Source organism: Cydia fagiglandana, chromosome 21, assembly GCF_963556715.1.
Source record: "Cydia fagiglandana chromosome 21, ilCydFagi1.1, whole genome shotgun sequence".
Taxonomy (NCBI): Eukaryota; Metazoa; Arthropoda; class Insecta; order Lepidoptera; family Tortricidae; genus Cydia; species Cydia fagiglandana.
The window spans coordinates 12950833-12975385 of NC_085952.1; the positions used below are offsets into that span (position 1 = coordinate 12950833).

General features: G+C 35.8%; 1 pseudogene; it reads right to left on the minus strand.

The window, feature by feature from the left end:
* Positions 1-1094: 1094 nt before the first annotated feature.
* Positions 1095-15359, minus strand: LOC134675267 (UDP-glucosyltransferase 2-like; annotated as a pseudogene).
* Between the last annotated feature and the right edge of the window lie 9194 nt (positions 15360-24553).

Genomic DNA, 24553 nt, shown 5'->3' on the forward strand with positions numbered 1-24553 from the left:
CATCAATAATTTAAGAGTCACTTAAACCTAGCCGCCGCCATTACACGGTGAAATTTAATCGGTGATCAATTTTTCTAATTCAGAAATCGATGGCGATCACATTTATGTACATGAACACAACGAAGATTTTTTTTTATCATAGTTAATTTTCGAGTTAAAATTCAATTTTAATTGAATTTTCGTGTCACCCTACCTAATGTTTACCTAAAGTGTCATTTTATGGAACCAACTTGCTATGTAAACAAACCGCCTTATTGAAATTGTCTCTGAAATTGTCTCTGAATTTACTTGTGACTTTTGCTTACATAGTAAAGTTAGCAAGTTCCATGGAATGACACTTTAAGTCTGAAGACTTTAAAACCCCTTTCCAAAAGACTTGATATGAGCAATAGGCTGTCAATTTGCTATTGCCAATTGCTCCGACTGAAACTCCGATTTTATGGGACCGGCTTTCTGGTAGGTTCGTGTGACTCTTAAGAACGTTGTTAAGTATTAATTAATAACACAATTAACTATAGATAGGGCTTATATCGTCGCAATAAGGTATACAAACGGTCAGACAATTCTGTGGAAGTTTGTACAAAGCTTTCTTTTCACTAAAATATTGAAGGTCAAATGTCAATTGTTAGAATCGGTTTATAAATTTATAAATCGTCCGCTTTGTAAAGCCACTGTGATAGTTCTATAAAAGTTATAACAAAACAAATTACTCTATATTGTATATTTTAGTAAATAAAATAAAAACGGACGGCACAGAACCCCCGGGGTATTGTAAATTTCAGTCGATAGCGTGATGTGAGGTACAGTCGCCATCAGATATATCGGAGCGGCCAAGGTGTTCACAATATCTGAACACGCACTCTAACGCCTTGACAATAGAGGCGTGCTCAGATATTTGTGAGCACCTTGGCCGCTCCGATATATATGATGGCGACTGTACGAGATTGCGTTAAGTCTCATTTTGTATGGGCGTTTTGAACTTTTTTGTAGTTAATTTATTGTTTTGTAAGTGTTTTTATATTTCACTTTTATATTCATATTATGAATAACCTAAGCCAAGATAAATGGTTGACTGGTAGAGAATGCCTATAACGGCATTTAGTGCGCCTGTTGTACTTTTTGTATGTGCAATAAAGTTTAAAAATAAATAAATAAATACTATTCCCAAGGACAAAAAAAATCCCGTGCCCAGATCGAATTTTTAAACTAAAATATCTTTCAAAATTTTATGAATATGTGTACCCTGAAAGGAATATTAGCTTAATTTATTTTTGAATCTATATTTCAAAATTTTTATGTTGAACTTGAGGTAAAGTTCCCATCTCACCGTCTAGTTTCCGTTTCACTAAGTTGATACTTTTAATTAAACTTTATGAGGTTCCACGTAAAACCAACCACAAAGGAAAAACAACTTTCATTATGTGCCGTAAAGTTGAAAGTTGTGTAACGAAATACCTTTCCTGGTCAGTTTTAAACTAGTGGTGTGGTTACTTTGGTCTAGATATTTACTTAACAAAGGAGGGTTTCACTTAAAATGCCTGGGCTTAGTTAGTACCTAGGTAAACAAGAAGTTTTTTCCTTTTAGAGTTTTGAATGTATCTTAATTAAAATAGGTTTTTATGTTCTTTGTAATTCTTAAATCTAAAAATTGTATCTGTAGGCTTAGCACTGGTGTTAAAGATGTAATGACTAAATGTGTTAGCTATTTAAGCTAGTTTTGAAAATATAATTAAAAAAAAGTTGTTTATAATAAACGTTCCTCAAATAAAAATAAAAGTATAAAATGAACTGGATGATATGCGGAGAAATTCACCATTATGATTGCGCATAATTTTAATTTAACTGAAATTTTCATCTGTTTTATTGCAATAAAGTGTTTAAATATATACACATACATAGTTTAACTTCTACCTACATAGTAGTTGCTCTAGGCCTCATAAGAATCATAAACTACAAATAAATACAGATTTTTTTTATTGACAATGTCGGTAAGCATTATATCCACCATTTGTAATTTTCAAATAATTATTCAAAAAGATACAGTCAAAATATTAGGTCATATTTACAAGTCCTTGGCATTAAAAGCCGGGGCACAAAGGTGTTCGTTAAAGTCTCCTTGACAACGTTGTATCTCGACTATACCGTAAAGGCGAAAGACGCAATTTCCCTAATAGCACGTAAACAAACACTTTTCGTACTAATAAATGCAATAATGTTCGTCCGTAGCACCTTCTCCTTATAAGACTCGCGTTACACCGAAGAGCAGAAATTAAAATCTGTGTAGTGTATAGACGTCTCGAGCGCTTACGTCGTGGTGACGTCACTGACAGTTCGAGTGAGTCGATGTCAGACTGCGAACAGAGTCGGTCGTACCGAATGATGTTTGTGTTAATTGGCGAACCGTCTGAAAAGCTATCTATTATATCACGATTGTATAAAATACCATTTTTTTAAATTACCCACTAAGATTTTTTGTCAGGTATAATATTGTCTTTACCTTTTGTCTTTTGTTTTTTGTTGTTGTTTTGTTTTTGTGTTTTTTTTTGTCTTTTTGTTGTATGTGTGCTTATGTGTGTTTTGTGTGATTTGCCTTTGTGTTTGCTTTGTGTTTTGTCTTTGTTCTTGTGTATTTGTGTTGTGTTTTATGTGTTTGTTTTGGTCTTCTTTGTGTTTTTGTCTTGTGTTGTGTTTTGTCTTTGTGTTTGTGTTTTGTGTCAGGTATGTTACGGTGTGACATGCGTTATCCTGAGACCCAAATTGCCAGTTCTCACGGAACTAAAAGGGTTGTTCTGGGGGTTTTAACTTTAACGACCGTCTTTATAGGATATGTAATGATCTAACGATTTCACGATTCTCAGGTGGGGATTTTACTCAATGTTTCGTCTGGTTGTTAATGAAAGGGCATATTTTAAGATTTGGAGCAAAATAGATTTACTGAAATTTATTCAATTATTTTTTCACCCCTAAATAATATAATAACATTTATAACTAAATTAACTAAACTATCTATAAAATAAAACTTAATTAAAACTAAAAACTAATACTATAAATAAAATAAATTTAAAACATGTCTAAGAAATTGGGCCCCTTTGGCATGGTGCCGAGGACGCTGGCAGCATTTCCCCGCTGTTTTGCTAAGATAATACGTTGGGCGAGTAAGCTGCCAGCTCTTCGGTCACCAGTGCAGTCTACAATCCTTTTTGAAAGTTCCTTAAAAAGTTATACAGCATTAGGACCCCACGGGCCAAGGGTCTCAACCCCAAATGGCATAAAAATATACTCGGGACCGAGACCCCTGTACTTGTGCAATTTGAGGTTTTTGGCCGCTTTATCTATCTAATATTAACTATGTATTTAATACACAAATCAGAAATGTTTTAATAGTAAATACCTACATACATAGGTACCTACATACTATAAATAAATATTAGACATTCTTACACAAAGTGCCTAAGCCCTTCAGTAAGCTCAAGGCTTGTGTTATGGGTACTCAGACAACGATTTATAGGTACTTATTATATTACATATTATAACGTTGTCTGAGTACCCACAATATTTTTGTGTAGGTATCTAATGTAGATTATTTTGGAGGACCGCACGAACCTTTACACACAATTCAAATGTAGTCCCCATTTCCTCTCTAGATATTAATATAACATTATATAATACATTTTCAGTAGGTACAGTCAAGGAATTTAAATTCCGACCCATTTCGTACTTTGTCACAGTGACAATCAATATGAAAGCCGCTAGAGACCTCATACGGTTGTCACTGTGACAAAGTACGAAATGGGTCGAAATTTAAATTCCTTGACTGTACCTAGAAAACAGTTTGTCATCAAGTTTTTGGTGTGAGCTTAAAAATAGACTTTAAAATGAGATACAATTAGGAAAAATCTATATATACATAAGAAAACAATTTAATAGTAATTCTGACTTTAGAAATATGATTGCTACAGTCACAAAACCTTAACTTTAATATTACTTGAAACTACCTTAACTATCTTATGCAGAACTATAAAACTTAACAATATCACAGTTGAAACAGCGCACAGTACAATGACTAGTAGTTGCACATCGTAGTATTCAAACCAGTGCATGTTGGCGGCGGGCGCGCGGAGATGCTTAGTGCCGTGGCGAAGTACGTGCTCCGTCCACCAGATGGCGCGCTCTAAGGATGACGTTGGTTGGTCGTTCATTAAGGCTCTTAGGCGGATTATGTTTTCTCGGTAACTGAAAAAATATAGTTTATCAACTTGCTGATATTATAAACCGAAAGTGCGAGTCGGACTCGCGCACGAAGGGTTCCGTACCATTACGCAAAAAATGTGGGCACGTATTGTACGCTAGGGTGCTAGTACAATATGATACTTACAAGTGCGAAAATTGGAAATTCGAAATGAGTGGCGATAAATTGATAAATCGATATGGCCCTTTACATTTTCGACATAGTCATGTAATGTGCTAATTATCGCACTAGTGCGGTAAAGTAGCATCATGTTATTATGTACTGTAAATAATAATTACTTAGGTACTTATTTAACACCCAAGACAATCATAATTATCATTAAGCAATATAATTATAATAATAATCGTCTCGTGCACAGTTAGTCTAGTTTTATCTTCAGTGATAATGTTATCTATCGCAGACATTTTAATTTTATGATTCATTAAAATTAATGAGATGACTTGTAGTTACCTACTGCTATCATTTTAGTAATTATTATATGTCACATTAGATAACTGTGATATAAAATGTAGGTATGTTAGTTAACGGTCACAATTTGGTGACCGCTTTCGGATGAGAGAAGCGTCTAGCGTCCGTTGGCTCGTTGGGTGGACGACATTTGAAAGATGGGATTGGACTAAAGAAATAGTTCATAGGGAACGTGTGAGAGCATGCTTTTTATATGTGCTTTTTAGTGGTAATGTTCAACTTGATTAAAATATCATCATCATCACAACTCCTAGCAAAGCTCTTAGCTTTGCTCTTATCGGTGGAGTAATCGCCACTCATTTCTATCTTGTGCCAGACTTTTAATTTCCTCATAGGACGCATTATTTTTTATTTGGCTGAGATAAGTATTTCTAGGTCTCCCTTCTCTTGTTTTTTCAATCCTGCCTTCCAGAATGTTTAGGAAAAAGTTGTCAGGCCGTATAAGGTGTCCTACCATCATGCATCTCCTATTTGTTATTGCATATGAAGCATCGCTTTTCTCCTATCATACCAGAACCTATTCATTCGTCTTCTTTCAAAATGGAGACTTGTAAATACGTTTCTTACCTTCCATCCCCAATAACATCTTTTATTCCACTTCTGAGCGTGTCCTCGGTGAGATCCTCAAGGCACAATTTCTTGCCGATCTTATGGATTTCATACTTGTCTGCATTATAAAACTGGTCGCCAATCATAGGGATGCCAATCACTGGCACCCCTCCAGTGATAGTCTCGTCCGTTGACTGCAAACCCCCTTGGGTGATGAAAAGTTTCACTTTTGTGTGATGAATCAAAGTCCTTCGTACAATCAATTACTTTTATTTTACTCCAACTTCTTACTTCAACACTCTTTAACAATATTTAGTTAACAAGCCGTAACCTTCGTGCTACATGTTACTGGTTCAAGCGCCAAGCGAGAATGATCCCTCCATCCCATGGTAAGTTACATTTTATACTTTTCCCTCATTAGAATTGGCGGGTAGGAGAGAAGGGTCATTTTCGCGACTACCCACAGATTAATTAACAAATATTCGGGTAAACACAAATCACATTTTTAATCACTACCCACTGAATGCCATAAGTTTAACATAACTCACGCAAAATAATTATAATTTATTCTTGAAATCTTATGAAATATCACACTCGGCCATCCGACTGCGTGCTACCTCCGGTGCGCGATCAACAATAATATCACACTCGGCCGTGTTGCCTATTGCCTTTTCAATCCTATTTTAGTTAAAAGTAGTCTGTTTATACAATACCAATACTCTTCATTGTACACCAGAATACAATAAAATAATACAAAGAATTACAGCAACTTAAGTAGAGGTAAACTTCAAATTATTTAATTTACTCATGGTAGCAGGTATTGCAGATGTAAACGGTATTTATTCTTCAGACTAGTATTATTGTTACATAAAAAGGGATATTTAAATACATCGTCCACACTGTCAAACCCTTTACTTTTACTAAAATTTACATCCCCATACGATAAGTTATTTTACCTAATTACACGCAGGGTTATAGACACATTATTATCGGCACGTGCTTATAGAATATAAGCCCAAACATTGCATTGATTTTAGTACTGTAACATACTTATTTTCAATTAAGTTCTACTTATAACAAACATGACGCGAGCAATAAAATTTTGCCTGATATAAGAAGAAAGAAACAACTTCCACAGCATGAGCGATAATAATTGACATTAATAATCGAATTTTTAGACCTTCCATAGTAAATGTAGGAACTGTTTATGGAAATAATATGTTGGGGAAGCTACGTGATTACATTAACGGCTTAATCAGGTTTGTAATTAACAGATGCAATTATCTAATGATTTTTTTCTCTGAAATCAGATTTTTTTTTTCAAATTACAATACTTTAGTTACAAACTTGATGACGTCCTCCACTGTAAGTCCCTCTTGAGCGTCGCCTTCTTCGTACTGGTCATCTGAGAGAGGCCCCCGTCGTCAGCGCCTGCTGTGGTGACGACATCTGTCTGCAGGCCCCTCACGCTGGGCTGTCGCAGTCCACAGCGTCCTCTGTGGTAGATTCACCGTCGCTGACTTTCAGCGTCTACCGCTCGCGACTCTGCATCCGTCGTGCTCGTGACGACAGTCTAGGTGATCTCGGGGTGTCAATATCGGAATCCATTTTACCCTGTAATTAAATTTCAGTGCGCTGCATGATTGGTTGTTAAACTTTGTTATCACCCTACGCCAGCGAGTTGTTAAACTCTTTAAACTCAAAATAAACTGTTTAACTCAAAATAAACTGTTTAACTCAAAATAAACTGTTTAACTCAAAATAAAACTCTTTAAACTGTTTAACTCAAAATAAAACTCTTTATACTGTTTAACTCAAAACAAACTGTTTAACTCAAAATAAAACTCTTTAAACTGTTTAACTCAAAATAAAACTCTTTATACTGTTTAACTCAAAACAAACTGTTTAACTCAAAATAAACTGTTTAACTCAAAATAAAACTCTTTAAATTGTTTAACTCAAAATAAAACTCTTTAAACTGTTTAACTCAAAATAAAACTCTTTAAACTGTTTAACTCAAAATAAAACTCTTTAAACTGTTTAACTCAAAATAAACAGTTTAACTCAAAATAAACTGTTTAACTTAAAACAGTTAACAAACTCTTTAGCTCAAAACGAACTCTCTAACTTAAAACGAACCCTCTAACTCTAAACGAACTCTCTAACTCAAGACGAACTCTCTAACTCAAAACGAACTCTCTAACTCAAAACGAACTCTTTAACTCAAAACGAACTCTTTAACTCAAAACGAACTCTTTAACTCAAAACGAACTCTTTAACTCAAAACTAACTCTTTAACTCAAAACTAACTCTTTAACTCAAAACGAACTCTTTAACTCAAAACGAACTCTTTAACTCAAAACTAACTCTTTAACTCAAAACTAACACTTTAACTCAAAACTAACTCTTTAACTCAAAACTAACTCTTTAACTCAAAACTAACTCTATAACTCAAAACTAACTCTTTAACTCAAAACTAACTCGATCCAACTCTTTAACTCGATCCAACTCTTTTAACTCGATCCAACTCTTTAACTCGATCCAACTCTTTAACTCGATCCAACTCTTTAACTCGATCCAACTCTTTAACTCGATCCAACTCTTTAACTCGATCCAACTCTTTAACTCGATCCAACTCTCTAACTCGATCCAGCTCTCTAACTCGATCCAGCTCTCTAACTCGATTCAGCTCTAACTCGATTCAGCTCTCTAACTCGATTCAGCTCTCTAACTCAATTCAACTCTCTAACTCAATTCAACTCTCTAACTCAATTCAACTCTCTAACTCAATTCAACTCTCTAACTCAATTCAACTCCCTAACTCAATTCAACTCTAACTCAATTCAACTCTAACTCAATTCAACTCTAACTCAATTCAACTCTAACTCAATTCAACTCTAACTCAATTCAACTCTAACTCAATTCAACTCTCTAACTCAATTCAACCCTCTAACTCAATTCAACCCTCTAACTCAATTCAACCCTCTAACTCAATTCAACCCTCTAACTCAATTCAACCCTCTAACTCAATTCAACTCTCTAACTCAATTCAACTCTCTAACTCAATTCAACTCTTTAACTCAATTCAACTCTTTAACTTAATTCAACTTTAACTCTTTAACTCTTCAGATCCTAACTCTGACTTTCGACCACATCTATGGACTCTCTGGCAGCACACTACATGGCCACACTCATAAACAGCACAGCTACATGGCTGTAGACTCTAGCAGCACACTACATAGCCGCACTCATAAACAACACATCTACATGGCCGTAGACTCTAGCAGCACACTACATGGCCGCACTCAAACAGCACATCTACTTGGCTGTAGACTCCAGCAGCACACTACATGGCCGCACTCATAAACAACACATCTACTTGGCTGTAGACTCCAGCAGCACACTACATTGCCGCACTCATAAACAACACATCTACATGGCTGTAGACTCGAGCAGCACACCTACATGGACTCGCCCATGAACAGCACATCTACATGACTATCGACTTTCTAGCTGCGCACTACATAACCGCACTCATAAACAGCACATCTACATGGCTGTGGACTTTCTGGTAGCACACCTAATAGATGGCTGCACTCATAAACAGATGCACTCCTAAACAGCTCGCCTACATGGCTCAAAATAATTTAACTAAATAATCAAAGCGATCACACATAACTGGCTCATTAGACGTTGGGTCTAGCTATAACATACCACCTCCAAACAAACCTAAATGGTACCCGTAATATAGTAGTCTTAATATCCATTTGCAGTGAACTCAATAACAGATCTCATGTGGTTTGTTTGTCCTGTACCCAATGATACTATCAAAAACATATATATTCAAACCACTAATCATAGGATCAAGCTCTTGTGTACGTAGTATAATATTAAATATATGTAGGTAATAACGTGGCAACTAGATCGTTCTTCCCGTACTCAGGTAATGGAACATCGGGTCCATGAGCAACATAGCACTTACAAGTTAACTAACTACACCATAACAACCTACATAGGTAACTAACCATTAAATCTGGTTATAGGGTACCGCCTATATGATATGTTACGATATATAGCTTCCCCATAGTTCAACAATTTATCAATCAGCGCCAGAGTTCTCATATTTAATAAAGCAGGAGCGATAACGGACCGCGCGCGCCGTGTGCATACCCCGCCATCAACTCAATATTCATTCAGCCGGTGACCGAAACAATAAAAATTATAAAACAACTCAAAAAATAAAACAAAAATAGTCTTGGAGTCGATGAAATCCCGCCCGTTCTTGTAAAGTTAGCACAGCCACTGACAAAACTGATTAACCAGTCATTTAATCAAGGAATATTCCCGGACTTACTTAATATCCATGAAATATCCATTATTAAACCCATATTTACAAACGGTGACGTAATCCATCCAAACCAATATCGACCTATCGCACTCTTACCCGATTTTATCTTAATAAATGGAGTCTAAGACAACTTTTTTGTAAAGTACAGTATTTTATCATTTACATTTTATTAATACAAACAGAACATCTTAGGTCATAAAGACAACAGAACACATAGTTTAGGATTTTTGGTGGACATGACAAAAGCGTATAAAAAAGTATCACACGAACTCTTACTCTGTAAATTGTACGGGATGGGAATACGCGGCACTCTGTATATTTGGTTCAAATCAAATCGTACCTCTGAGACCGTAAGCAATGCGTACAAGTAGAACACTTAGATAAGGACCGCGAGGAACTAAAGACCGTGACATCAAAATCGCGTCATATTGTTTATTCCATTATGTCAATATTTCAGGGAAGCGTTTGTGGATGCCTACTAAGTCTTGACCTGCCAAAGATACTTAACACAGAGACAACCTGCGTTATGTTTGCTGACGAAGCCTTTCTTCAAGATCATGGACTAACACTTTGTAATTCAGTGCAGACTGACATAAAGGAATCAAAAAGTGACACAACATTCAACAAAAACTGAAATCATTACTTCTAGAACACGCTTATTAGGTACTCAATTGACGAATCTATATTTATCTATGCAAAACGATCATTGATTCCAACACATCGTATTGAATAGGGTTCTAAGTCCTAACAGTTACCTCCCATTATTAATTACTTATTTACCTACTATAACATTTTCACTTATTATAGTTAATAATAATTTTATTTGTAAAAATTGAATGACATGAAAAATTTACCAATAAAAATCTGTATAACAAAGACATTAGGGTCTGACCCGTCTGACTATGATGGTACACCGCCTACATGGTGACTACACTGTTAATGACAACGTGTCATTAACCTAATGGAGCCCTTTATTCATTTCAGAAACCAATCAAAGGCGTTATCATGTACGACTTTACTTATTAGATCATTTAGCTCATACTATTTATTAGAATAGATTAAGATCAGTATTCGAAACTCACGTATATATTTAATATGCATGATGTAAATATTAATTTAACGACAGCAAGTATTTAAACTAAATCTGCATGCCACAGAGCACTTCACACTGTATGTTTCTTCACATTATGGGCTATTTAAATTTAACCACTCTGTTAAACGAAATTGTTCCTTTAATGACAATAAACTTACCTACTTGCCTATAACCGTACACGTACAATTATACATGTTTGTATCTTAATTGCTAATGGATTCATTAAATATTTATCCAAATCGTATCCAATTTCACTATAATCGCGATCACGTATCGTCTATGCATATGCTCGGCTAAACATCGATATTACACAAAAAAATAACATACTACTACACTGTACACACTAATCGTAAGTAAGTATTCAAATTCTAAGTCAACTTGTAACCACGGTTGAAACATGGCTCTTATAAAAAAAAATAAGGTTAACTCGCCCAATACCTGTACCGATTTTGATTACCAGCAGAATTCTAAATTATGTAATAAGTCTGCATTCGTTACTTCAACTTGACCATGATCGCGAATCTACATGTATTCTTAATCAGGTTTTGAGGTTACAAGCATTGCAACTTAAAACTTACTACCATAACGTCTGAGTAGATAAAATATGTATATGTATACTAGGTACTCACACGTTCTAGTCCTTTTATGGGCGCCGTTGATCACCGCTTCTGACTTGTGATGAATCAAAGTCCTTCGTACAATCAATTACTTTTATTTTACTCCAACTTCTTACTTCAACACTCTTTAACAATATTTAGTTAACAAGCCGTAACCTTCGTGCTACATGTTACTGGTTCAAGCGCCAAGCGAGAATGATCCCTCCATCCCATGGTAAGTTACATTTTATACTTTTCCCTCATTAGAATTGGCGGGTAGGAGAGAAGGGTCATTTTCGCGACTACCCACAGATTAATTAACAAATATTCGGGTAAACACAAATCACATTTTTAATCACTACCCACTGAATGCCATAAGTTTAACATAACTCACGCAAAATAATTATAATTTATTCTTGAAATCTTATGAAATATCACATTTGGATGTCCTGTAAAATTTAGACAGTATTATTTTCTATCAGCAAATAACTTGTGCTAAAGTAAATTTTAATATTTACCTAGATTACTTAATTTGGACTTATCGCATTCATTAATGTCTCGAGAATATATCTATCTACATAAAAATGATATTTCGCAAGTAGCCAAGCAAACATCAAACATCAACATTTATTGAGCAAATAGGCCACAAGGGCACTTTTACACGTCAACATTGAATTTACATACAAGCAAAATTAAACAATTCAAACTAACGTATTACTATTACTTAGAGATGTATAATTATGGTCTCTTAATGTCGAATTACATAAAAAATACACATACAAAAAACAAAAAAAAATCTATAATATTTAGAGGTGTAAATGTCTCTAGGTGTCAGAACTATAAGATTATATGTATAGTTTATCAAATTATCCTTAGAGATGTATTCTCCGCCATCGCCTCCCTCAACCTTCATTCGGGATAGTGGCGACCCGATCAACGACGCCATAATTAATATTAAAATAGCTGTAAGACACAGCATTTTGTGCTCGTATGTTACAAGTGGACGAAAACTTGTGCATGGACGGAAACTTGTGCATTGACCCTATAAGCTAGTCAGTCTTGGACGCTAATAATGTTCCATGAAATCTTTTTGGTAGGTATAAATGTTGACTTACTTAAAAGGTCAGACTGCGGGAACCATTTTGATATCCTGATGTTCTTCGTTCGGCCTGGGAGCTCGTCCTGATTCCATTTCCAGAGCACGTCGTAAGGTAGTTGTGACAACGCGTTTATGATGGACTGGATCTTTTCTCTGGGTAGGATAGAGGTGTCGACGTTTGTGCCAAAACTGATGTAAATCACGCCATGCTTGGAAGAGTCGAGATACTGCTTTAGGTCCTTGAAAAACACAATTTATAATTTGTACATTTTATAACACTTCAAAGTTTCGCGTTTTGCACATAAGTCATGTCATTGACGGGTCTATCGCGATTAAATTTAATTATTTTACCTTATTTCCAACGTTTCGACGTTAAATTTAATCGCGTTAGATTCCTTAATGACGTTTAAATATTATTTAATTAATGATGACAATGATAATTATGATGATATTATCATCATAATATTGCATTGTCATCCGATTTACTTATGTAGAATTTTAGAAGTGGGTCAAATTTAGATTCCAAGATTTGTTACACACTACCGTTATAATTATGTATTGTATGCGATAGGTACTAACAATAAGCAAGTCAAATATAAGCTTGTAAAAAAAGTAAAACAATGTTTCAAGGTTTATCAAACTACTTACAGTGTGTAAATTCAATAGGTACCGGCAAACCTTTAAACGGTGGTTAGCAACTTAGCATCGAACCTAAGAAGTATCGAGACAACTTTTGCTTAAAATATACAATGAAAATATTAATATTAACTACTAATTATATACCAAATAATTCGGCCTGCCATCAAATGTTAAGCAACACACAAGTTACGAGATACGAGCTCAACGGTCGTTAACATTTACTATAAAAAGCTCGTATCTCCTAATTTAAAATGTCTTAACTTAACTTGATTACACGGGTAACAATGTTGTCTGGTTTGATTTATTGCCCGTATTGGAATTACATGTATTTATACACGGTGTAACATGAGGAAACCGAATAATTTTAACCACGCATTTCTGAGGTCAAAAGAAGTAAAAAATGTAATATGAGTTTAGGTCAATTTCGCCAAAAATAAAATTTTTTTTTGTTTTATATTTCCAATTTTTTGAATGTATTTATACATAAAAAATAAATGTTATTGGTAAACTTGTCACTTAAAATTGATATTTACATTTTTTGTTCGTAAACCCTACTTTTTGCAAAGTGTTATTTGTCACTTTTTGACATCTATCAATAAGGATATTTAGACTACGTCCCATAGCAGCAACATCACCATCAAAAAGGCCTTTTACACTATGTAACAATAAAAACTTGTTTTTTTTTAAATTAATAATATCTCTGAAACTAGGCGAATTTTAAAAAAGTTTATATGACATTTTTGTCTCTAAATATGATCAGGAATACGCTCTTAAAATTATTCGGTTTGCTCATGTGACACCGTGTACATAGTTCTTGATTTCTTGGTTTCTTCAAGTGTACATAGAAACAAATGATGTAATCCGCATGCTTTGTCTTAACCTATAAACTACAGGTCAATTCGAACATAAGTAATCATAATTATAATAATCATAATCATTTATTCGAACACTGTCATTAGAATGATAATTATATTTATTATCTTTAGTTTCCTGGTGCTTTTATTTCGTGTATGTTTCGAAAAAAATTGTATACAGGCAACATCCCTATTGGCACTAAGATACACAATCAAGTTAAACTTATTACCTATTATAATAAGTAAGGTGGTGGTACTAGTGCTCGATATGCTAATGCCAAACAGATGACAACCTGCTGTCACCTCTATTGACAATGTCTTAAGTTTCAAGATGACATGTACTGGGAACGCGTCGAGCACTTTATAATTGCGATCGTGCCGGAAGGGAGTGATTTGAGGAAAGTCTACAACTATTATTATTAGTTTTAGTCATAGGTTTTTTATGTTAGCAATTAGCATAAGTTCAATGTATATGAGAAATAAATATATCAATACTTAGATATTAATATTTATACTGCTGTACTAACTGTTACTAGTTTCCCGAAAAATAATAAACCAAAATAACTAACAAACCTGCGGTAAATCCTTTTCTGGTTTCTGGTGAATTCCCCCAATATGGATCACGCTAGGAGGAACTGGTATATTGCCTTCCCAAAGAGGGTGAATATTTAGAAACATCATACCAACGTTATTCTTCAATTCACTCAAAGGAGGAGTGTCTTCACCAAAAATCCTCCTCAGAACCGCATTTTCATGTATTTCTGCCTTTCTTGAGTCGTCCCTTATAGTAAAATAATTGTAGTATTCTGTAACTTTCTCCCAAAGCGATAGATTGTAAACACGTATAGCTATTGGTTGAGGGTATAGTAGAGGATGAATCGGGGCTCCCATAACTTCATAATTATCTCCAGCAGCGCCCAAAGAACTTACTGCTATAACTGGCGCTTTGATAACATGAGAAAATCCAAGAGCGAACCCTGTCCAAGCTTCTACTAGCAACAAATCATAACTGTTATTCTTGCTCCGAATAATATCTTGCACTTCAGCAACGGCAGTTTGTTTCTCGAATATTTCAAGACAGACGTCACCGAAACCTCTAACTTGGCTTCTTATCAAACTGCACAACGGGACTTAATCGCGTATTTTAGTTTTTTAGTTAGTTTGGCTTCTTATATCATTTTTGTCACCGTTTCTGTTGTTCGCTATTATTTTTTTCCAACCTTCGTAAGACATGTCGTGTACGTCGATTTCTGTCAAATTTGCTGGAGCTTGTCCTTTTGGGAAGGCAGGGTCTGTTGTGACGACGGTGACCTCATGTCCTCTTCTTGCTAGTTCATGTGTCAATGGTCTAAACACTACTTGATGGCTTATTGAAGGTGTTGGAAAAACGGCTAAGATCCTGGCCGCGTCGCTCGAATATACTAACACACACACAAGCGCTATCAATCGGCTCATGGTTAACATCTTAGTGAAATAAATCTGTGCTGCCGTATATATTACTCACCGCGAGGTCGCGGGCACGAATAATTTTTTGTCGAGTACGGATGACTTGTAAAATCTAGTAATAAGTACATAGTTTATTGTACATAATCATGATGATTAGAATAAATAAATAATTGGCCAAGAGCATGTCGGCCCATGGTCAGTGTAGGTCTGGTCAGGGTTTCGTATTTACCATTCTGTCAAAATATGCCTTAAGTTTCAAGATGACATGAACTGGGACCGCGTCGAGCACTAATGCGATCGTGCCTAATACGGCATATAACTATATCCCTAAGGATATAACTATACCTCCGCCGCACTCCTACCTACAATTATTTCACTAAACTTAATCCAGTAATATAACTATATCACTAAACTAAAGACGTATAATAGTTATATTCCTAGTAAGATAGTTTAATCGCTTTCGTATAACTATGTTACGACATATAATTATATCCCTAGGGTTATAACTATATAACGGCTTTATCTATCTTACTGCGACATATCCATGTCAAATTGTAGCTTTCTAGCACTAACGATCACGGACGGAGCAAAGACTCGGACAGCAGACAAACATGGCGAAACTATAAGGGTTTCTAAACGTAACTACGAAATCCTAAAAATAACAAATTAGTCGGAGTGATACAAACGTGGTCTCCGTGTGATAACGTCTTATCATTACGTCTGTGTCTGATGACTTGATGAGTGTTATTACTTATTACGTGTTTTAATAGTGGTTAATTTGTTCCGCAGCAGACATTCATTAAATTTTACAAAAATATACAGGATAACAGTTAATTTGTATACTTGATAAGTTCAAAAAGATGAAAATAGAAGAAATAGAGAAATATATAGTTATAAATCATTTATTTACATACAATATATATATAGTGGTACTACTAAACGAAATTAATAACTAGTTAATATTAACAATTGAAGTAGCATGACAAAACATTGCCGGGGAAATACGAAGGAAGACAATTATTATGCACTACATCTGTATTGTATATTGCAGTGTCATAGTACACCTAACCGCCTAAGGTAGGTGTAGTTACGTACGTTTTCTGTATGTAAATACGAAATGAAACTATAAAATGTTTCTCTTTAAGTTACTTTCATTTTAAATGCAGAGTCGTAAGCCAAGTCTCACAGCTTGTGCTAACTTAGTAATAGCCTTTTCTGTTACATTAGCATAGAAAATGTCAACTTTCGCTGCAAAGTTTAAGTAGATAGTCAAACTTGAACTTAAATTTGTTAAGTTTGTTGAAGGGGAATACTTATTGAATATATTTATGACTGAATATGAGCTCTCCAAAGTTTCTTGCGCCTGTAGATACTGGCGAGAAAATTCTCGGCCACAGCCCTGAGAAGATTCTCGGGACTCTTCAAATCGGGGGCAAATGATATATTGTAAGTACAAAGTGATTATTAAAATTATAAAAAAAGCAGTATTACTGATATTCTTTGGTCATCAGGCTGTCTCATGATCCGTGATAGCTAGGCAGTTGAAATTTTTACAGATGATGTATTTTTGTTACCGCTATATCAACAAATACTATAAAAACAATTTACCTATAGTAAATATTTAAGTGAGGCTCCCATGCAACAAACGTGATTTTTTTACCGTTTTTTGCGTAATAGTACGGAACCCTACGTGCGCGGGTCCGACTCGCACTTGGCCGATTTTTTAATTACTATATTTACTTATTTGGACCACAAGGCCTCAGCCTTTAAAATGGTCCTTCAATATATCTCAAAGTTGGTAATACAAAGACCCTCTTTAAAAGGAAATGGCCCAGCGCCTCATTAACACCTTAGGTGACCGAAGGGCTGGCAGCTACCTCGGCCAGAGGATAAGCCTAGCCATCCATAAAAGAAACGCTGCCAGCCTTCTGGGAACCATAACGCATGAAGGTGACCTGGGGAGCATTTTTTTACTTATAAATTTAGTTTAAGATTTGTTATAGTTTAGTTTTAATTTTAACGTCTAGTTTTTTGTTTTCATTTTGTTTGTTATCAATAAATACCGTCACAGATAAAAGATCCTCTTGTACCGGTAAATTATTTTCGGTACCTATTATTCCGCGATCTAAAAAGGAATAATCGCATAAAAGGAATAAATTGTACGTAAAGAGGTGAGCGTTTTGAAGAAAGGTTTTCTTCGAAAGAAAGATTTATTATAAAATGTTGGTATTAAGGAAAGAGGGAAATAAACATAAATTGTGTTATGTTTGGACAATGATGGTTTTGATGTATGGCTTTGTATTGTACAAAGGGTTTTTGTTGTTATTACAATACAGTAAAAAGAGTGGAAAAAAATATTTTCTTGACATAACAGACAACAGGGTCAAGTGGCGGAAACAAGAGGCCTTTGGTCAGCAGTGGGTCACTAAATTAAGCTAATAAAAAACAGACAAGAAGATCTAGAATCCCTGCAAAAGTAGGATATTTTTGTGTTTCAGTATATTCAAAATATAGCGAATCAACTTACCTTATTTAATACAACTGCCAAATAATGTATGATTTTTTGCTGCGTTGTTTGTTCTTTTTTTAGAGTTCCGTACCCAAAGGGTAAAACGGGACCCTATTACTAAGACTTCGCTGTCCGTCCGTCCGTCCGTCCGTCCGTCCGTCCGTCCGTCCGTCCGTCCGTCCGTCCGTCCGTCCGTCCGTCCGTCTGTCACCTGGCTGTATCTCACAAACCGTGATAGCTAGACAGTTGAAATTTTCACAGATGATGTATTTCTGTTGCCGCTATAACAACAAATACTAAAAACAGAATAAAATAAAGATTTAAATGGGGCTCCCATACAACAAACGCGATTTTTGACCAAAGTTAAGCAACGTCGGGAGTGGTCAGTATTTGGATGGGTGACCGTTTTTTTTTTTGCTTTTTTTTTTTTTTTTGCATGTGGTACGGAACAATTCGTGCGCGAGTCCGACTCGCACTTGCCCGGTTTTTTTTTGTACATCAGTTTTGGTACCAAAAAGACCGCTACTCTATCCTGGATGTCGACTGCGAAAATAATAATCGTTTCGGTATCATAACTGATGTATGGGGTGAGCACTCTATTCTTACTATGTCTATGGTTAAAGAAACAAAACTCTTAGTAAATTGTTTCCTATAATGAAGACGCCTAAAACAAAGTGATAAGAGCTCGCGTTTCTCCGTGAATTGAAACGCCTATTGTATGTTTACATGTATCGTTAGAACCGTTTACATGATCCCTTCAGGAGATGCGAGGCAAACGGCTTGGATATGTGCGCTGTGCATACGAATTGTTACTCTGTTTAGCATACTCATCACGTTTGTACTGTAGTAGGGGGTCTATTAGCCCCCCAATTAATTGATAAGCTTGAAATGAATCGGGAAGGAGGTGCGAGCCCATACTATTGTACAGACCTGCAATAATATATTATTTTCTCTCATATGAAATCAAAAGCTAAAGAAGTGTTATTTTAAACGTCAAACTTCTATGAAATTATGACGTATTAGTAACACAAAAGGGAGAGATGACGGGAGATCGTGCGAAGAGCTGTGCCCGCCTTTACTTCCGATGCGGACGCCTTAACGTGACCACGACCGCGAAGATATAACACTTGCACTGTGTATGCTAACAACATTATTGTAGACTTTTCTTGGTCTAACTAACTCTATATGACATCTATTTCAATTTGTAATCGCTCACGACTGCGCTTGCATCTCTCGTTATTACGCGTTTTGTTAGAGAGTGAACATTATGTACCTAAAGTACCACTTAAATCATTTATTCAGTGACGTGGCATAAAATACTCGAAGATAATGAGAACATTATTCCGGGTATACGCTGACGTACGCAGTGTACCCTTACTTGCTATAGATTGATCGGCGGATTCATGCATAATACATTTGTATGCATGGATATTGTTCCGACGAGGCCGTACTGACACACATTATCATATACCTTTTGGTTTGGTCTTGTATTTTTCATTAAAAAAGTATTACACATATTTAGGTACATACGGGGAAAAATTAAATGATAATTTAATTAGAAGACTTAACCCTTTAGAAGTTTAGAGCAAACGGATATAAGACATGGGTTTCTCAAAACTTTATTATTTATTTATTATAATGGTTACAGTATACCAATTACAATTGCTACTACTTATACAATTATATCAATAGAATTAAAGAAATTCAACCACATCATAACATCATTAAAAATTATACAAATTATACGATAAAATAGCATATTACAAGTATCCATTCATCATCTATTTTATCATCATTATAAATGATTCATTACAATGATACACAGTTAAAAGCACCCACAATTTTAGTTTAGCCGCTGAAGAGTTTAAAAGGTTTAAACTTCTCAGCAAGTCATGCATTTATACTTTTAAAAGGATTACAACCGTTTCCAAGTTCCAACTTCGCTTTTCGATCCATCGTCTGTCTTTCTCATATTTAACAAAACTGAAAGAGACAACTCTCACGTCAAAAGTACCTGAAACCTTTTCACAAGCCTTTCTGGCTTTTATCACACACACTCGGAGCCCACAGACCATTTGATAAAAGATATTTATAGCCCGAAATCGAAAAGCTAATCTCAACCCTATTCTGTTAAGCTCAAAGTTCAAATTCAGTGTTCAGATGTAACAAAAGATTGCTCTTTTGCACATAGCCTTTCTGCTATCCTAATAGACAGGGTCGGAAACGTGACTACGTGTTTCTACGCCAATGCACTCCGAGGAAATGGGGTTTAAAAACCGGGCAAGTGCGAGTCGGACTCGCGCACGAAGAGTTCCGTACCATAATGCAACAAAAAAAAAAAAAAGAAAGCAAAAAAAACGGTCACCCATCCAAATACTGACCACTCCCGACGTTGCTTAACTTTGGCCAAAAATCACGTTTGTTGTATGGGAGCCCCATTTAAATCTTTATTTTATTCTGTTTTTAGTATTTGTTGTTATAGCGGCAACAGAAATACATCATCTGTGAAAATTTCAACTATCTAGCTATCACGGTTCGTGAGATACAGCCTGGTGACAGACGGACGGACGGACGGACGGACGGACGGACAGCGAAGTCTTAGTAATAGGGTCCCGTTTTACCCTTTGGGTACGGAACCCTAAAAACTAACATGACAGGCCACCGTATGGAAAAATGTATTAGTCAGTGTAGCCAATTCTGATTTATTAGTTTGATAAGGTTTTGAGGAATTAATGTGCAATGAGCTATATTAATACAAACCGGAGATACATTACGATACAAAAGCGAAAAGTTGGAAATTCGACACGAGTTGCGAATTACCTATTCGCACATGTATTGTACAACGGTTTACAGTAGAAGCCGCCGGTACATTCGCCATCAGATATATCGGAGCGTCCAAGGTGTTCACAATATCTGAGCACGCACTCTAACGCCTTGACAATAGAGGCGTGCTCAGATATTAGTGAGCACCTTGGCCGCTCCGATATATCTGATGGTGACTGTACTATAGGAGGAGCCGGAAAGCGAGAACTCTCCTCTCTCGGAAAGAGAGAAGAGAGAGAGAGAGAAAATTGACGTTTTCCGATGATGAACTTGCATTTCCCTTATTTATATAATCCCTAATGTAGCCAGCTTTATGGGCACCCTTCCGCAGGGGACAGATCCGGGGACCAGAGCGGCTACCGCGAAAACCGATATTCGCAAATTGCTTTGGAGTAAAAGAGATCTTTCTCTTTTAAGGCGTAATTAGAGTGACAGAGAAAAATCCCCGCAATTTGCGAACTTCGATTTTCGCGGTTATACTTAGCCCAGACAGGTAAGGCGGGTAAGTTTTGTTTATTTATTTATTTTATTAGTTTTAATATAATAAGGTGGTTCGACTAGGTTACTCAAAACTTAACTCTCGCAGATGGCACCACTTTTGTGTTTTATTTAACTTAACTTTAATAATAGTTTATAAGTTATGTTATTGAATAAATGCTGTCAGTGTAATCTAGGTATATCCTATTGTACAAGATGCCACGGGTATAGTCTACACGCCGCAATTCAAATTGGGCTACCGAGATTGAGTCACGTATACTATTATCCCGAAAGTTAAGACGAAACAGGAGCTGAGTTTTAAATATTTTAGGAAAATATACCCGTCTCGCTAACGGAAGCAGCTCCTTAAACTAGTATAGTACGATAAGGACAAGGCGAAAGATCCTGCGTAAAAATCTTAAAAATCGAGGTTTCGTACTCGACTGTTTCCTCCTCCAAAACTTAACAAATCGTAACCAAATTTGGAAATCTAAATGATTACGAAATTATCTGTGTCGGACCGTTTTGCTTTTTTGGCTAATTGATGTCAGTTTTGAATACTACACGCCTCTCATTGCGGCATAGTCAATGAGGCCATTATGGCCATTTTTGAAGGGCTCTAGCGCCTTAAAAAACAAAAATATCAAAAAAAGAATCCGACACAGATATTGACAATATTAATCTGTCATTGCTCTAGCATCAAAACCCACGGAGGAAACAGTCGAGTACGTTTGTATGGAGAAATGCCCACTCCTGTTGGCTCTTAAAGGAAGGAAATACGGTATCCATTTTTAACCGACTTCCAAATCTCAAAGAAGGAGGTTATCAATTCGGTTGTATGTTTTTTTTTATTTTTTTTATTTTTTTTTATTTTTTTTTATGTTTGTTACTCCATATCTCCGTCATTACTAGATCGATTTTGAAAATTCTTTTTTTGATTGCATGTATATGCATACAGATTGGTCCCGTTTTTGTTAAAACCCAGTTCTGATGATGGGATCCATGAGGAATCGAGGGAACTCCTCAAATCTTAAAGGCATACATATAGTGATTTTTGGGTTTTTATCAACAAATCAAGCATATACACCCAAAAAAGTGACATTTGATGAAGTGGAACTGCTGAAGCATATCGCCAAATTAAAAACAAAATTGTCATCTTTTATTTATGCATTGAAAGAGCTTAAGAGATCGACTGATTTTCAGTCCGCGCTTACCGCATACTATGCGTACGCCTACTCGTGGCTTAAGTATGGTATAATACTATGGGGAAATAGTACAGATGTGAAAGATTTATTTATACTTCAAAAAAAATGTATTAGAATATTAGCAAATATTTACTGCCCAGAAAGCTGCTTAGAGTATTTTAGGGAATATAAACTTCTCACGCTGACCTCTATATATATCTTGGAGATGGGTAAATTTGTTAGAGAAAACTCAAACCTATTTACCTGTATCGAAAATCAGCCGCGGCGATATGAATCCCGATTTAAAAATAACCTGGTAGCAATAACAGGCTCTAAATTAAAATTATACAGCTCAAGCCCGTACGCCATGGCCATAAAAGTGTACAACAGAATAGATGACAGTATAAAAGCAGAAAAATGTAACAAAACCTTTTTGACTAGACTTAAAACTTATTTGATTGACAAATGCTACTACAATTTAGAAGCTTTTTTACTGACCAGTCTCTTTAGCAACACCACTAATTTTGTGCACTAATTTTAAATTCGGACATTATTATCTGTATTCTTACAAACCTTACTAGGTTAAATTGAATCAATTTGTTGACATATTGCATTTAAATATTAACTTGACATCACTTAGCTCCACTTGCACCATCCCACTAACTCGGGGATGCTCGGGGTTAACCGGTTAAACCGTTAATCTAGTGTCAAATTGTACTGGTAACCATGGTAACTCCAGGTTTAATCGGTTAACCCAGGTTTATTGAATGGTGCAAGTGGCCCTTAATAATTAATTCGTTGCCTATTTGTATTGAATACACATACTGACAATTAACTGATTCAATTCGACTTTCATATAAAAACTTGACTTACTTTCATATTATACGCATAGATTTAAGATTAGATCCTAAGCATGTAATATTGCTATGCCCTCACAGGGTCCATGTGGAACTACCCAGACATTGTAATATCTATAGAAATACCATGGTTGCAATAAATAAATATGATATGATATGATATGATGATGATCAGAACGGAACTCTTTAACGACGCATAGTTCACGGTTGGCGATTTGTCCTCTTCGTTATGTTTGTTAAGCAAGTTAAGTTTTTAAGCCACATTTTTGTCAAGCTCGAGTTCTGATGATGGGATCCATGAGGAATCAAGGGAACTCCTCAAATCTTAAAGGCATGCGTATAGAGATTTTTGTATTCACACCAGAAACTCAAGCATTTTCATTAAAAACTGTTGCATTTGATGAAGTGGAACTGCTGATGATGATCAGAACAGAACTCTTCAACGACACATAGTTCACGGTTGGCGATTTGTCCTCGTCGTTATGTTTGTTAAGCAAGTTAAGTTTTTAAGCCACATTTTTGTCAAGCTCGAGTTCTGATGATGGGATCCATGAGGAATCACGGGAACTTCTCAAATCTTAAAGGCATGCGTATAGAGATTTTTGTATTTACATCAGAAAATCAAGCATTTTCATTAAAAACTGTTGCATTTGATGAAGTGGAACTGCTGATGATGATCAGAACAGAACTCTTCAACGACGCATAGTTCACGGTTGGCGATTTGTCCTCGTCGTTATGTTTGTTAAGCAAGTTAAGTTTTTAAGCCACATTTTTGTCAAGCTCGATTTCTGATGATGGGATCCATGAGGAATCAAGGGAACTCCTCAAATCTTAAAGGCATGCGTATAGAGATTTTTGTATTTACATCAGAAAATTAAGCATTTTCATTAAAAACTGTTGCATTTGATGAAGTGGAACTGCTGATGATGATCAGAACAGAACTCTTAAACGACGCATAGTTCACGGTTGGCGATTTGTCCTCGTCGTTATGTTTGTTAAGCAAGCTAAGTTTTTAAGCCACATTTTTGTCAAGCTCGAGTTCTGATGATGGGATCCATGAGGAATCAAGGGAACTCCTCAAATCTTAAAGGCATACGTATAGATTTTTTTGTATTTTCATCATAAAATCAAGCATTTACATTAAAAACTGTCGCATTTGATGAAGTGAAACTGCTGATGATGACCAGAACAGAACTCTTCAATGACGCATGGTACACGTTTGGTGATTACGAATTTCGATTTTGACTTGGACTGGGACCCGGACTCGGAGTCATACCCGGATCCGGTTCGGACCCGGACCTGGACTCGGATTCGGACCCGGACTCGGAACCGGACTCGGACCCGGACTCGGATCCGGACTCG